This window comes from Rhipicephalus microplus, chromosome 1 (assembly GCF_043290135.1).
Source record: "Rhipicephalus microplus isolate Deutch F79 chromosome 1, USDA_Rmic, whole genome shotgun sequence".
Lineage (NCBI taxonomy): Eukaryota > Metazoa > Arthropoda > Arachnida > Ixodida > Ixodidae > Rhipicephalus > Rhipicephalus microplus.
This window is the reverse complement of record NC_134700.1, coordinates 170,089,121-170,104,553: the sequence shown is the minus strand read 5'-3', so window position 1 is coordinate 170,104,553 and position 15,433 is coordinate 170,089,121. Positions and strand designations below refer to the sequence as shown.

The 15,433-nt window shown below is 45.6% G+C and overlaps 1 protein-coding gene across 3 annotated transcripts in view; it reads right to left on the bottom strand.

Annotated features, from left to right (window-relative positions):
• LOC119178620 (uncharacterized) overlaps positions 1 to 15,433 on the bottom strand; it is a 151,913-nt gene that overhangs the window by 65,674 nt on the left and 70,806 nt on the right. The window contains exon 1 of one of the 3 annotated variants that reach the window (XM_075887982.1): positions 6,259 to 6,398. The exons of the other annotated variants lie outside the window; for them this stretch is intronic. The gene's annotated coding sequence lies outside the window, so the exon portion shown is untranslated. Of the gene's footprint in view, positions 1 to 6,258; positions 6,399 to 15,433 lie in introns of those variants that run through there. 3 annotated transcript variants of the gene reach the window in all.

The window sequence follows — 15,433 nt, the reverse complement described above, 5'->3', positions numbered from 1 at the left end:
TTATTAAACTCATCATTTTAAAAATTGCCGTTTGTACGTTCAGCAGTTGCGAGGATATTAGAAAATGTCACCAAGAGAAAAGTATATTTTTCTACCGGCTTTGTAAGCTTACGGAATGTACGCATTTACACAATGCTTGGTGTTTTGGCAAGTACGTATTTCGAGCAACCTATGGCAATCCCGTTCACTTATCATCATATTCAAGTTATGCGTTTCAATAAATTCATCTCACTTCTCTTTACGCCAACGAATATTCATAAAACTACACTATTTTCTAGGAGAAAGAAAATTGTAGCTGTTACCTAAACGAACTGTTGAGGTTTATAAAATGCCGAAAGGGGGTTGTATATCTGATACCACTAAACTGCGAAAATATGTACATAAGACAGACTGGCCGCTGCATCAATACACCACTAAAAAGCATGCTAATTATCTCACTAGCAAAAAAAACATTTACACTTGTCAGATCATTGCAAATCATGTCATTGGGATGCCGTGTTTCACGATACACACATTGTGTTCTGAAATAGAGATAAACTAACACGTGAAATTACGGAAGCGAGAAGCCTTGCACATAAATAGGTGTACAAATGTATTAGTCAACCTTCGGTGGCTCTGTAGGTAGGGAGGAAAGTTTTTTTTTTTAAATTCCATTCAGCCATATTTTTTTTATGTTTGCCTGTCACATGACTTGCACATGCGCTGTACTGGTTTCCAGGTGCTTATATGTTTTATTCCTTTCAAAAATAAAATTGTTGATGGTTAGCGCTCATCCGTCTCTTTCTTTTCCTGTTTTTTGTGAGCCCTAAAAAAGTTATAATATGGATACATACCAACTTGCCCAGCTATCTGTTTTTCTACTAGACTACACCCTCACACTTTGTTCAATGGTCTACGCTTATTCGAATTTTCAAACGGTGGCAAAGTTGTTGTTATACAAACGGCGAAAAAACTGACGGTGTGGAAAGTGGTCAAGCCACAAATATTTAAACTCCGTAGTCTATACCAACGTGGTATAGAAAGCATGTGGCACTGCTCTGCCACATTACTATACCGGTGGTTAAGAGCGGATGCGGGCCAATGTCTACTTCGCCACTTTGCCGGTAATGTTAAGCTTTAATTATAAGAATTAATGGAATTATACGGCCCGAAACCACTATATGATACTGAAAAGCTTCATGGCGGAGAGCTTCGGAAATTTGAACTACCTGTGGTTCTGTAACGCTCGCCTTAGGCGACAGTACGTAGACTTTCTCCTCACATCCGCTCACTGACGTTCTAAAAAAGTTTTTTTTTTTCTCTTTCTGCTACCCTCAGCTTCGTGGCGATCTACGTAGAACTGAAGCAGTTAACTACAGGCAGCTACAAAGTAACACTTCATGTTATCCACTGCTATACCATCGAATCTACCTTCAAATCTATCACACCAGAATGTGTAAAGTCTGCCAGGAAGATCTTACAGATACTGGCATGACAGATCTTAGCGCAGACTGCAAGGCCCACACGGCTACGCTTACACATATGCTCCGAGGCGGTCATACTAAGCTAAACGTTTTGATCCCTACGCTCTCTGGGCGAGTCAGGAAGCTGGCTTGCGCAGCTCCAAGCCCAGGGACCAACTCTGGGCAGTCCAGCGGATCTGTGAAGAGTGAGGAGGCAAGGCCCTCACGTGAGTCCCTGTTGACAGCTCGCACTGAGTCGCGCAAGGTTGGTTCACAGCAGAACTGGTGGCCAGGTAAGCTCGTTCCGACTTCACTAAACTATTACCCTCTTACCTCTTTCTCTCACACCCTTTGTTACACTGTACTATACTAATACTAATACTGTACTAGGCTATACACTGTGCTGTAATATACTACGTTATGCTATGTTACACTACGCCTTACATGGCTGTATTTCTATCTTTTTTTGTACTTTCTGCGTCTTTTTTCTTTCTGCCTATTACTTTTTCTGCATTTCCTTTTTTTTATCCACTGTTTTAAGTGGGGGGCACTTTATGGGGCTGTGTTGTCGCTTGCTGTGAACGTATGCTGTCGTCGTCACTTGGCGCAACACAGGTGAAATCACATACAGCACAATCATCTGCATAGCATACTCAGCATGCGCTCGCGTCAAAGAGAGGTCCTTTTTTTTTTACTTATTCTTCTAGCGCCTTGACGATGATATTAGGCGCGGAAAGCTCTGGCGGCCCGCGCTGTCGTATGCTTTCGCCGCTTATAGCGTAACCCAGGAAAAATCACGTACAGAAATTCAAAAAAGAGGAAGAAGGCGAGAAATAGAAGGAGAGAGAAAAAAAAGACAAATAGGCAGAAAATAGATACCAGTAGAAATAAACAACAAAACACTGAAGGGGATTGGAAATATATTTGTAGGAACGAACTAGTTCAAGGTTAGCGCTCGCAATTTGGTAGGAGAAAATAGGTGGATTTTTACGGCGGTGGAAAGAGACAGTCTTGAATTTGTTAGGGTTTAGTACCATTAGCCATAGGATACACCATTGCTGTACGCTTCGAAAGTCGTTTCGAAAAGATGTGTTATCGGAAACGGTATAAATGGTACGAGAAATTACGCAATCGACAGCAAAAATACGAATAGTAGACGATACACGCGATGGTAGATCATTAATGTAAATTATAAATAAAAAACAACAGTGGACTGAGTACGGACTCCTGAGGAGCACCTGAAGTTATAGGGTAGCAAAGTGGCGTTTACTAAATTGCGACGGTGGATTCCACCTTTATATTTTTATTTATGCAGAGATAGATTTGTTCCTTCAGGCAATGTTACTTTTATAAAAAAAGAAGAAATCAAAGAGCACTTTTTCAAAAAAATGCCGCAGGTATCAAAATTTAAGGTAAAGATTTCTGACACCCCTTTTCAGAAAACGCGGGCTTGAGCTGTCTGAAACGGTACTACTCTCCCGTTGGCATTGGGTCATTGCAAGCAACATATACGGAGCGGTATATATTTATATAAAAGAATCAAAATGACTACCATGCTAATATCACAACCTAATATTTATTGCTTATTTTTTCATTATTATTTCATGTATTCTCATTTTCTTCAACTAATCATTTCATTTACCTGAAGAATAGACTTTTCAGGAATCCGCCCCCCCCCTCTTTTTTTTTTTCCAAAATCCTACTGCCGCGCGATCCATGGCCGATCCCCCATAATAGGTTGAGCAACTCCTCTTGGGTGCAACCAACGTACCAATTAACGACAAACCGCAAACCTCGAACATAAAACCTCTGCTGTCTTAATTGTGGTGCTTTGCGTCCAAAACTAGGACATTATGAGAGACACTGCATTGGATGGCTCCTCAAATTTCAACCCCATAGGGTTTTTTTACGTGCACGTAAGTCTACGCACGAGTCTCTACATGCGGCCTCCACGACAGCCGTTCGATCCCGCGACTTCCTCTTCAAAAATCGAGCACCATCAATGCTAGACCACAATGGCGGGTTTGTGTTCTTACGAGTCGATCTTCGGAAGGCTACTTCTTTTTAGGGCACTGTACCGTTCTCAAGAACTAGGACGACTTCTTTTTAGTTTTATTTCATATGTACCTCGAAAATCAGCAGACACGTTTTCAAATCATCGCTGCCAAAGGCCATTCTAAGTATTAATTTGACGATTTTGTAATATGCACAGCCTATACTCAATGTACCGATGAATACTCCTACACCGGGCGTCCTATTTTGATCCTCAGTACCAGAAACCCGAAGGTGGCTATCCTCTTACGTTCAAAGACATCACGACTGACTACAGAGACTACCCACCTCCTGCAAAGAGGCTGGGCAAGGCTAATGAACGCAGCTTGCTGCGACTTTTCATTAACACTTTATCGTGCCCGGCAATCTTTAAACATTTCTATTCTTCCTTCACTGGCAAGAGTGCCAATACTGTGGGGATGTATCTGACACCTACGACATCGTTGTGCTTGCCAAGTCAACTCTGGCATTTCGCCCGACTTTAAAGCAATCAATTAGAAATAGGAGCTGGCCCTGCTCGGTTGCTCGGAACTTCAGGACCAATAGGTCTTGGTCCGGCGTACTAATCTAGTTGCTGATACCACTGGAAGCCTGGAATCGGGGCTCAACTCATCAATCAATCAATCCTTCCGAATAAAAAAAAATGACAGCACCATTTATTGTCAGACAAATAAGAGACTGCTTTTGTGTTTAAAGGCGCAATACTATACCAGAGGCTATAATTATGATTCGTATGCAAATCTACACTACTTCCAAGACATTGTATAAAAGTAAGACGCTTTAAATTCGTTCTGTATGCTGAACTAACACGTCCTTACATAATTGCATAACTTCGTTTCCTGCCTGTACATTCATGTATGTTGTAGTTGCATGGATCATACCAGCATTCTTCTGAGGATTCACGTGCTCGTAAGAAGCTTCCGTATAATCAAAGCCTGCACAATAAAGCTAAATTCAACCTTCAAAGTTCAAAAAGGCCTCTCGATTACCTTGTTTTCTTAGGTATCACCTCATGATACCATTGCTGTAGCTTTCCAAATGAAAACATACGTACTCATGAATGGGAACGTAGTCGTCCAATTACAGCAACATCGTGGCCGACAGGCACAAAGCCCATTTAGATTTGCCTTCATGCAAGCTTATCAACGGTTTCACTACTCGGAAATGACAAACGCCAAGGTAACGGGCCCATTCCGTTTTGTTTATTATACCCTAGAAAACATGATTAAAAACACAGCGCAAACAACGGCAGGAAGAAAGGAAGAGACAGGACAGAGCGCTGACTTACAACTGATCTTTATTAGGAAATGCGAACAAATATATATCATGGCAGGCAAATAACACGTGTCCACCACAATATCAAAAAATTCGCACAAGCGTCACCATCACCATATCGCTACTGTCTCACCGCACACGTGTTCATCCTACAGATAAGAAGTCCACCCTAGAAAACACCCCTCAGAATGCCCTCCCCCCCCCCCCCCCCGTCGTCATAAGCGGTTTAGCAGATATATCACACTCCAGCCGAGCACTTTTGACCCATCGCGCAAGCAGGAAAACTTCCAGCGATCAATCCGAGAAGCTGTCTCCGTTGCTGAAGGGCAGCACTTCTCTCTTCGTATATCAGCTTATGCAAAGGAATCCGCGAACGGCCACTCGACAAGCGTGGGGACAACAAATCGGGGTCTCGGTCACGTTTTAGCCTCCGTATTACACGAGTTACGTAAAAAAGCACACGAGTTTAACGCCTGACAGTGCAGTGAAAACAAGAAAAAGAAGAGGATTACTCAGCCTTGGCATGACGTAACCCTTCCCCGTAATCCCAAGGTTCGAATGCGCATCAAGGGTCACACCTGAAACTGCGCCTTTGTACCATCGCTTTCACATTCATATCGATGAAGGCGGGTTATACTTAATACTCGAAACCTTGGAAGTGCGTATCCGCTAATTTTTTCTATCTTTTTCTCTCGGTGAGTGCATTTGCGTGCGTGCGTGTGAGTGTGTGTGTGTGTGTGTGGGTGTGTGTGTGTGCGTGTGTGTGTGTCTGTGCGTGTGTGTGTGTGTGCGTGCGCGTTCGTGTGTGTGCGTGTGTATGTGTGTGCGTGTGTGTGTGTGTGCGCGTGTGTGTGCGTGTGTGTGTGTGCGTGTGTGCGTGTGCGTCTGTGCGTGTGCGTGTGTGTGTGCGTGTGTGTGCATGTGTGCGTGTGTGTGCGTGCGTGTGTGTGCGTGCGTGTGTGTGCGTGTGTGTGCGTGTGTGTGCGTGTGTGTGTGTGTGCGTGCGCGTTCGTGTGTGTGCGTGTGTATGTGTGTGCGTGTGTGTGTGTGTGCGCGTGTGTGTGCGTGTGTGTGTGTGCGTGTGTGCGTGTGCGTCTGTGCGTGTGCGTGTGTGTGTGCGTGTGTGTGCATGTGTGCGTGTGTGTGCGTGCGTGTGTGTGCGTGCGTGTGTGTGCGTGTGTGTGCGTGTGTGTGCGTGTGTGTGCGTGTGTGCGTGTGTGTATGTGTGTGTGTGTGCGTGTGTGTGCGTGCGTGTGTGTGCGTGCGTGTGTGTGCGTGCGTGTGCGTGTGCGCGTGTGTGTGCGTGTGTGTATGTGTGCGCGTGCGTGCGTGCATGCATGCGTGTGTGCGTGCGTGCGTGCGGCGTCGCACTCTATAAACGCACATACACAGCGACGCGGCTTCGCGTAAACACGCTGTTGTCACGGGTTCATATAATTCCCAGAAGGAGAAATTTTCGGTTGAAGGATGGGTGAGAGGACGGGCTGACCTTTCGGCTGAATCCGCTGCCTTCCGGCGCGACTCTGCAGAGAGCCTTCCCGTCGAAACACAAAAGGCGCATCCACGACGGCGACGGATGCGCGGTGATGAGCCAAGCGGGAAAAGATATTATTTTCGCATACTGACGACTGACTCACTGCGCCTATGGCTTGCTTCGTCGAGAGTGAGAGTTGCGCGGGATAGGGAAATAGGAGGGGAAGGAAGCACGTGCTGCCCGACGTACGCACACGACTCCTCGAGGTATATGACGGCGGGGCTCCGATCCTCGGGGCTTCTTCTTCGAAGGCGCACCCGCGGCGTCCTTGTGACAACGCACGCCGGCACTGGCACGATAGCCGCTGCTGCTGCGAAGAGCCCCGCACCGACCTTGCGGTAATTAAGGCCGACGCTGTAGAGAAAGGTTCGCGGTGGTGGCACGTCTTCCTGTAGCACGCGCGCGGAACACTCGTGGTTAATCTGCCAACAGCGAAGACGTGCGGCCACGCGTGCCTGCAACGCCAACGTGCTTGAGTGCGTGCGGCGCTGCATTTAGAAGCGTCCGTCATAAGGCTATTAGTGGGTCCGCACGCACTAACGCAAACACCAGCACGGGCGTTTACCATTTCATCAGGGGTTTTCTGACGCAGACGACGCGGTATCGGGCGCTGGACGCCACGAAGGCGTCCGTATCACTGTCCGGACTTTTCTCCGTTTGATAGGATCCTCGTTTTCTGTGATTGAAGGCCGTTTTGCCATTTCCACAAACAGACCAGCAATCCTAAATTGAGCGGACGTTCCGAAAGGCCTTGTCGCATTGCCAGGGAACACGCTGCAGGCTTCAGACGCTCAGTAGATTTGGCGTACGCACACTACGAAAAACACGTCCCAATGCCTGTATAGCTTGCTCGTTTTGCACGTGTACCCAAATATTGTAATTGGCACCTGAGAAAACGAAACAGCATCGGCACGTACATTAATTTGATTATATAGCAGGCTTATGTTGCGCGAACGCCCTACGCTTCAATACATACTGAAGCCGCAGTGCAAGGCGATGTAACCACAGATGTATGAACGATAAATAGTGTGCCGCAACAGCCAGCCATGCCTTTCCCGTACGATACCGCCATAAGAACAAGAAGAGAATGAAGCTCTATGGGGTGTAATTATGGCGCAACGACTTCACGAAGTCATTACGATGACATTCAATATTGGATCGTCACGTGGTATAACTAAAAGATATCGTTGCGCCACTATGACTTAGGCGCAGTGTCATAAGTAGGCATAACTACAGGTATAACTATACCGGCGTAACTATACAAGCCTATAATACCGTGCTCCTGTGCAAAAGCACACAAATTAAGTCTTGTACTTACAGCGCCACGTTGAAACTGCATTGTACAGACGTGTCCACTTCGGCATGCTTTACGTTATAAATGACATGGCTATTTCCATCTCTTCCTCTCTCTCTCTCTCGGTTTCCTTCGCTTAGCCCTTCAATTCAATCGCAGCTTGGCTCACAAGTGTGACGCTTGATAACGGACAACAAATTCGTTGACTCATTGTAGGAGCTGGCGGCTGCCTCACAAAGAGCAGTATGGATCTACTTGATGCGCCTTTGTCCAATTTTATTGCATCGGCCTTGCGGCGAATCACGCGAACAGAGAAGGATGGGTCGAGAGAAAAGTGTGCTTTCATTATGGCAAGCTTATTGCATTGAGGCGGCCGCCAATCGCTACTGTTTCGTGCATGTATAAGAATGTTAGCCTAAGGCAGAAAGTGTCTTATAAAATGTTTAAATTTCTATAGTGCGAAGCGCCACGGTGGTCAAGTGGTTATTCAATTCAATTCAATTCAATTCAACTCAATTCAACGTTTATTTTATTTTTCTTGCCATACAAAAAAAAATGGAGGAGGCCCGAACAAAAAGTGATACACCGTTCACTTGACGGAGATTCGGGGCCCCCTTGCAGGGCATACAGCAAGACAGTAGATGTAGTACAAAAAAAAAAAAAAGACGTACGATACGCGCATATGTTCTAACAGATACCACTTGGTTATACATTTTTGTTTTTTGTTTTTTTGAAAAACAAACATTCTTGGTACATGCGAGAAACCTCATGCTATATTTCTGAGATAAGAGAGACAAAGTAAATATCTTAATTACATTATGCGAATGAAGGAAAGAGAAATAAGAACATTATATAAACACGTATGAACTCGAGAAACACAAAAAGACGTACAATTTCTCATTGGCGTAAACTATCGAAGAGACACAAAAAGATGTCTTAATGTTTTCTCACTAGTTGATTTGACCACAATTTCATGTTCTGTCAAGTAGTTTAGCAGTTTTGGAAGCCTGTAACAGCGCATCTGCTCACTCGTAGCTGAACGGATATACGTAATGATCCAGTTTTCTGTATTTTATAGAGCTCGACTGCTGGCCGCGGGACCGAATCTCTGCCGCGGCGGCCGCATTTTCGGCGAAAGGCCCGTATACTTAGATTTATTTGCCCGTTAACCCACGAGGCCAGAAGCCCGTATACTTAGATATATTTGCCCGTTATAGAACCCCACGTGGCCAGAATTTCCGGAAAGCCCCACTACGGTTTTGGGACACGCTAAACTCCATCAATCATTATTATAGCTACAGTGGTTTTGGTTTCGGTGTTGCAACAGGCGAGCCTGGCCTAAATGGCCGACAACTGTTCAGCCTGAGCATCTCTTGCATTGTATAACCAAACGTCACACAGCCCTGTGTATCGCAGGAAAGCCGTGAGCGTACGTTGCACGTTTCTCCTCGTTGCCATGGGCCCTTCAGGAAAAATGATGTCTTCAAGTGTTCCGCGCCTATGAAAGCCTTATTTTGCAAGCTGCGTACCGTAGCTGCACAGCCAAGACCATACGATTAGATGGCGTTCTTTGTCGTCGTGTTCCCATAATTTACGCAAAGTGCGCCTTTATTTGCCAATGCCCTGTGACCAAACTTTTGATTCTTGGTGTATACTTTAAACAAGCTTTGTCTTTCCGCTATTTTTATTCACTTTGCCGCTTTCTCGGGGTTTTGTATTCTCTTAAGCATGTTTGAAACGTTACTAGACTGTGCGTATACTGCACGGCCACTATTCGAAACCTATAAATGGCGCGCATTTTTCTATTTCTTTCTTTATTTATTTATTTGTTCTTCGTCTCTTAGTCAATAGGTTCAATCAGCCTATGACGTGTCATATAAGCAATTCACTTATCTATGCTCTCAATCATCATCATCATCATCATCATCATGTCAATCATCATCATAGTATGCAATTTAAGGGGGGGAAAGCGTTGATCTCTTTGGCGAGTTGTTACTTAGCACGAATGTGGCTTTCCTTAAAGTGATTTGTTAACTCCCATTTTGGCTGCCAGGACTCTTCAACACGAGCATAATGGAGTCCGATAAGTGTTCACATATGTCCTCAAATAATCATAAATATGGCAAGTGAGAACTGTGAAAATGCGTAGGACCATGCACGTTTACAGGGCATGGACTACCCGAAAGACTGACCAGCACTCGCGCTGCCAATCAAGGGCTGGCTTTTTTTTATTATTTGGTGGTACGTGACACAAGGACAGTACTGTTATTTTCTACTTCTTCCTCAAACAATTCACGGCTTGTTAGCCCCAGACAGACGCGCGAGACAACGAGACTGTTCTCGCTAGACACCGCGGCCCTACTTCGGCGCGGTTCCCAATAATTATACAGGAATCGGCGAACGTATAAGCTCTGCCATTGTCCTATAGGCAACAGAAGAGACAATGTGCAACAACACCCCGTATTATGCACAGGCCGTAATTTGTCACAAAGACAATGGTCCATTGAATGTAAATAATTGAACAAGGGCATCTTGCTCTTACGTGCGTGGTGCCTTCTTTTCCGAGGCTCTGAACGACTCCTGATGTATGGGAGTCAAGTTCAACAGGTCAGTCAACCTGTGCGGAGGGAGGGGGAGCGGTATGGCCTTTTCACGACACAAGGGCCATGCTTCTGTTCTTTTCTCTCGTGATATTCTTTTGCCCACGCTTCTATTCGATGGTGACCATGACGAATGCTAACGATGACCTGCGTGATATCGCAGGTATACAAAGAAACGCATGAAAGTGCTGGCATTGTTCTTCGAGAACAGGAGCTGAGAGGCGAGAAATGTATGTGCGTGGACGAGAGATAGTGGACACACAGTTCGCGCCTGTAACGCTCCGCATGACTTTGACTCCAGTACGGACGACAGTCACGAGGCTGAAGCGTCCAGCATTGTGCGCCGGTGTTCGCCTCAGCTGTGTTGCACATACGCAGAGCAGTACCGTCAAGTCGGCGAGATCGTCACAGAACGAGCTTCGAGAAGGTCTAAAATCAGTGCAGTGTTGAGCGTGTTCTACGCCATTCTATAAGAGACAGCGCAGTTATGTTTTCAAGAAGCAAATAAGCTAAGCACTCAAAACATCTGTCTTTCGGTATTCAGCTGAATGTACTCATTCACGACTGCATTCCTACATTAGTTCCTTTGTTGTGTCTTTGATTTTAACATAAGTGCATTTCGATGCGACGAAACTTTAATGTGTCATAACTGGGCGTCACATTTAGCAACACGTATACTGTCATCGCGACATGGACGCCAGTCCAGTAACATCCATGACTGCAAATATGAGCCCGTATAGCATATCTGTATCTACTTTTGACGTTTTCCTGAAGAGGAATATTTTCCTTTTCAAGCTACTTAATGCGTGATGAACAACGAAACATCACAAATAGGAATATATTGAAAACGTGGCATCAATCCACGCCTTTACGATGCCACGAGAGCACGGCTGCTATGTTTAGCGACAGGTGTGCGCAGCTGCTTTGCATTTTTAAACTCATGATGAATGCTAGTGCGGTAATGTTTGTACACAACTCACTCTTTATGTCCTTGCTTTTGTGCTTTACAGTGTGTCCTTAAAGGCATGGTGCCCTTCAGATCAGTCACAGGAACGCAACAAAACAGGACAGAAATACAAAAAAAACGAAATAACAGAAAAATGTCTATGTCTATGTAGTATGATGTGCAACGGTTTGCGCACACAGGTGATGACGCAACACCGTGAACTGCATATCAGCGGATTAGCCCATGCCAATCGAGGTATGGATGGTACAAATGTACCGTGTACGGGAGGAACTTGAACATCGTTTAAATCTGTGTAGGGCCACAAGTGAAAGTCACAACGAGCTGCACAAACATTACATAAAACATGGAGGGTTTTCGTTTCGTTTGGTGAAGATTTCACATTTCTATTTTGTTGCATTGACTTCCTGTGATCAGTCAGAAAAGCAGAATGACTTTACGGACACATCGTGTTTTCCGTTATCCGCCAACTTTAGCTTTCTTTTAATGCAACCTGCCTTTTTCTTATACATTCTACCTTTTTCTCTCTCTCACTCGGTCGGTCAGTTGGTCACTCACTCATTCACTCACTTATTCAATCTCCTTCCTTTCTTTTTCTCTTTCATCCTTTCTTTCTTTTCAGTCTTGCACCCATAACAATTCCTTTGCTAGCGAGATGTACCTCCAAACATAGTAAATTTATTAAAATCTCGCTGAACCCCGTTAGCACTGTACAACGTAAGTACACAAATACAGCGCTACACACCTGTACAAGCAGGAGCGTTAGTAACACACTTCCACGTTCTTGTGATTGATTTGGATAACAGGTAGGCACCACTTTTTGTCGCCCACAATCTGCAACACCCAAACTACGGATGAACGCAACTTTAGCAAATCAATGTTTAGCCACCGTGTCACGGTATTTTCTTTATTACTCAATGACTGTCATTTGAAATTTGTTCACTAGATTGATGAAATTGCAAGAAACGGAGACGTGCAGCAGGGATGTCCCGAAGTTGGACATCTGCAGTCCTTAATCGTCGTTTAGACTTAAAAAAATTATTTTGATACGTCTTCTCTGTATGTACGAGTGTACCTGCCCTTTTTAAGAAAGTAAAAAGTCATAGTACATTGTGAAGACACACTCGCAAAGTTAATGCATTGTACAGAAGTTAAGTCATTTCACAGTCGATCCTCGGTGATACGATCACAGCTCACACGAATTTCGGGGTGACAGGAATTTTTCTATAGTCCCGGCCTGTAATGGAGTACGGTTGTTGCGAGCCGTTTTTCAACGCGCGATGATTGATACGAGCGCACGCTACAACGCAGGTTTCAACACGTACTGCACGCGCTGCCGCAGAAAACATGGCAAATTACAAACGCAAATCTTGGAGGCCTTAATGCGCCTTCGCATGTCTTAGTGGTAAGATTACAGTTGGCGTTGGCGTCACCGTTTTCTTTTTTTTTCCCTCAACTCGACTGTTCTCGAGGCTGCGATGTTGTTGTACTGTGTCTACACGAGCCAGCCAGGGTCGATACAAGCCAAGTCTTCGCAATCGGATGTTTTGTGAACGGTAGACGACGACAAGAGAGGAAGTTCTTGGCGAAGGAGCTCTGAACGTCATCACGTCAACATGCGCGATTGTCGGGGACGCGAACGTCAGCCAACTCTGGTTTGCACGGGAGAGACTCGAATGTTGAACAAACCTCCCGAGTCAACCTCCGCGAGCTAACCCCCTACGATGAGAAAACAACAAAAGACTGTGGTTCTAAAGATTTCTGGCCTTCGTCCGTCATGTGCTAAGTGCAACTTTGCTTTTGCTACAGTACTGTAGTATTATGCGAAAAAGCATACCAAAAATAACAATGGGCTACTAGCGATTGAAGGTGGTGATGCACCTGGTTCCGCGCATGAAACATATTTACAGAACAAATGTAACCGTTGACGTCTAAAAACTTTGCTGGCAATCATTCAGATCTGTTCGTGATGTTGCTGCGGCACTGATAAACATTAAATGAAAACGTGTGCCATCTTTTATTTTTCGTACACTGAAATTCCACGCTTTGTGGTGGTGTGAATTTAGAATGATGCAATTATTTTTCATTGATCTGTGAGATTTGTATTACCGACGTTTTACTGCGCCCTGTTATGAAAATATCGAACGTTCTGCAGCAGTCCCAAGAACAAAACTCGCCACAACGACAAGCTGGCTTTCCCACGGGTCCGTCAGCCTGGGGTGAAAACACTTCATAGGTTCCGGGAGGATGTAAATTCTCGTATTTTATACTAGGAGACAACTAAAACATACTTAAAACCTAGCTAAATAACTAGTAGAGCTGACCTGATAAGTGGCGTTGCACCACACGGTACTTGAAGCCGTCTTCGAACGGCGGATTTGGTCGTGCGACAAGCCAAAGCTAAACGATGGATCGTGGATCCAATGCGCCACGACCACCCTAGCGTTTCGAAAGCACTGTCATCCTCAAAGAGTAAGAAGTTCCCCCGTAGGTGTTGATTTTATTCCTGTAGCGAAACGTTTTCACCATGTATAATCACTTCAAACCCCACAAAAAAGCATACCAAACCACCGAGAATATCTCTGTTCGTGGTTTTTTCATTGTTTACTTAGCAGTTTGTAAATGACTTTATTGCTTCTGTTTATAATTTTGTGACGTTAAATACCATGTCTGGTAGTCATGCTGTATCTAAGTGCATGAAAAATATCTGAATGTTCTCCATTCGCGGCCATCTATGTGATCACCCTGTAAGTACCGGACTCTACTTGTACATTCTGCTCATTTTTTATACGCCGCGAATCCTATTCTTGTATTTATACTGCTTTTAGCGCGTCTGAACTCTGAAAAACGCTTATAGAGCTTCTAAATTTTTTATTTGTTTTATTGTGTTCTATTTCTTTTTGCTTTCGCTTGCTTCTTCAATACTACCGTCATGTTGATAAGGCACCCGGATCTAGCGTAGACTACCTTCCAATGTCCCTAATATATAGGTACACAGAAGATCAAGCGATCTCCGCCCATGCTCTCTCATAGACCCTTTCATTTCGGTCGGTCTGCATTGTTCCTCCTTGGACAAAGCATCCCGCCCTCTCACGACCTCTTCGAAGACAGCGGCTCTCCCCTCTTAAATACACGTCCCACACCGCGCGCTTGACCATCTGAGAGCCAGGGTGAGGCGTCCGGCATGGCCTCCCACTCCTAAAAACAACGGCCGCACATGCATATGCCACATCTGCGTGCCACAGTCGTCCCCGGTACGCCGCTCCGATCCTGCAAGCAATTCTCTCAACGCCCCCAGCCAGCTTCAAAGATTGTATCTCTTCCAGAAAGCAAACGCGCACCCACCAACGCGCAAGCTTGCAGTGCCGGCCACGCGTGCAAGTCATCACTATTCTCGTCCATAGGCATCAGCGACGAGGCGCTAAGAAGCCGTCCAAGAAACTCGCGAGCAAGCCCCCTGCGAAGAAAAGGCGGAAGGTCGTCGAGCTCGAGGGGTCGTCGTCCAGCCGCTGAGAAAGACGCGCGCACACCTCACCTCTGCTTCGACGCGGCAACAACGCTCACAACGCTTGATAGCCGCGGCTTTCGCGTCACCTCGTGTGACGCAATACGCCAGATTCGGACACGTATACTACGCGGCTATAGACGCGCCTCGTAAAGCCGACACGGAAAAACAGAAAGGGAAAAGAAAAAAAGGCGAAGGTTAAAAGACAACCGAGAGACGAAACGAGGAGGAACTGACAAAAAGGTGCTGTCAGAGGGGTCGACCTGTCTCCAGAGAAGCGAAGCCTCGCGCGTGCGACCGCGTCCGTTTAATGCTTTTAACCAGCTGCCACGCAGGCACCTTCTTCGCCACGCCTCGTCCGTGACTCCTTTTGTCCAGCCGAGAGGACTTTCGCGTCACTCGAACGGTGCCGAGTAATTGTCAGGGCCGCGAGCCCGCCAAAGCTAAGCCTCGTGCTGTGTCCTGGCTCACTTGGCTGTCTGTAAAGATAGCTCTACTCACCACGCCGACAGCACGCTGTGAGAGGAACTGCAAGCAGGCACTTCGAACCTTGAATCAGCTGGCGCTTATGTGTGTGCTCGGAAGTCGTGTATCCCTGGTCAGTGTGCCCGTATGACTCAACCGATATATGCGTTCAAATAAATGTCTGCACAAATTCTACGTGGGAGCACAAACGTCCCACACTGGAAGATTAATGTCTTCTTTGCTCATGGCATAAAAAAAAGGTAAACTGTAACATGAATAATCAGAACTATTTGTACATGTGA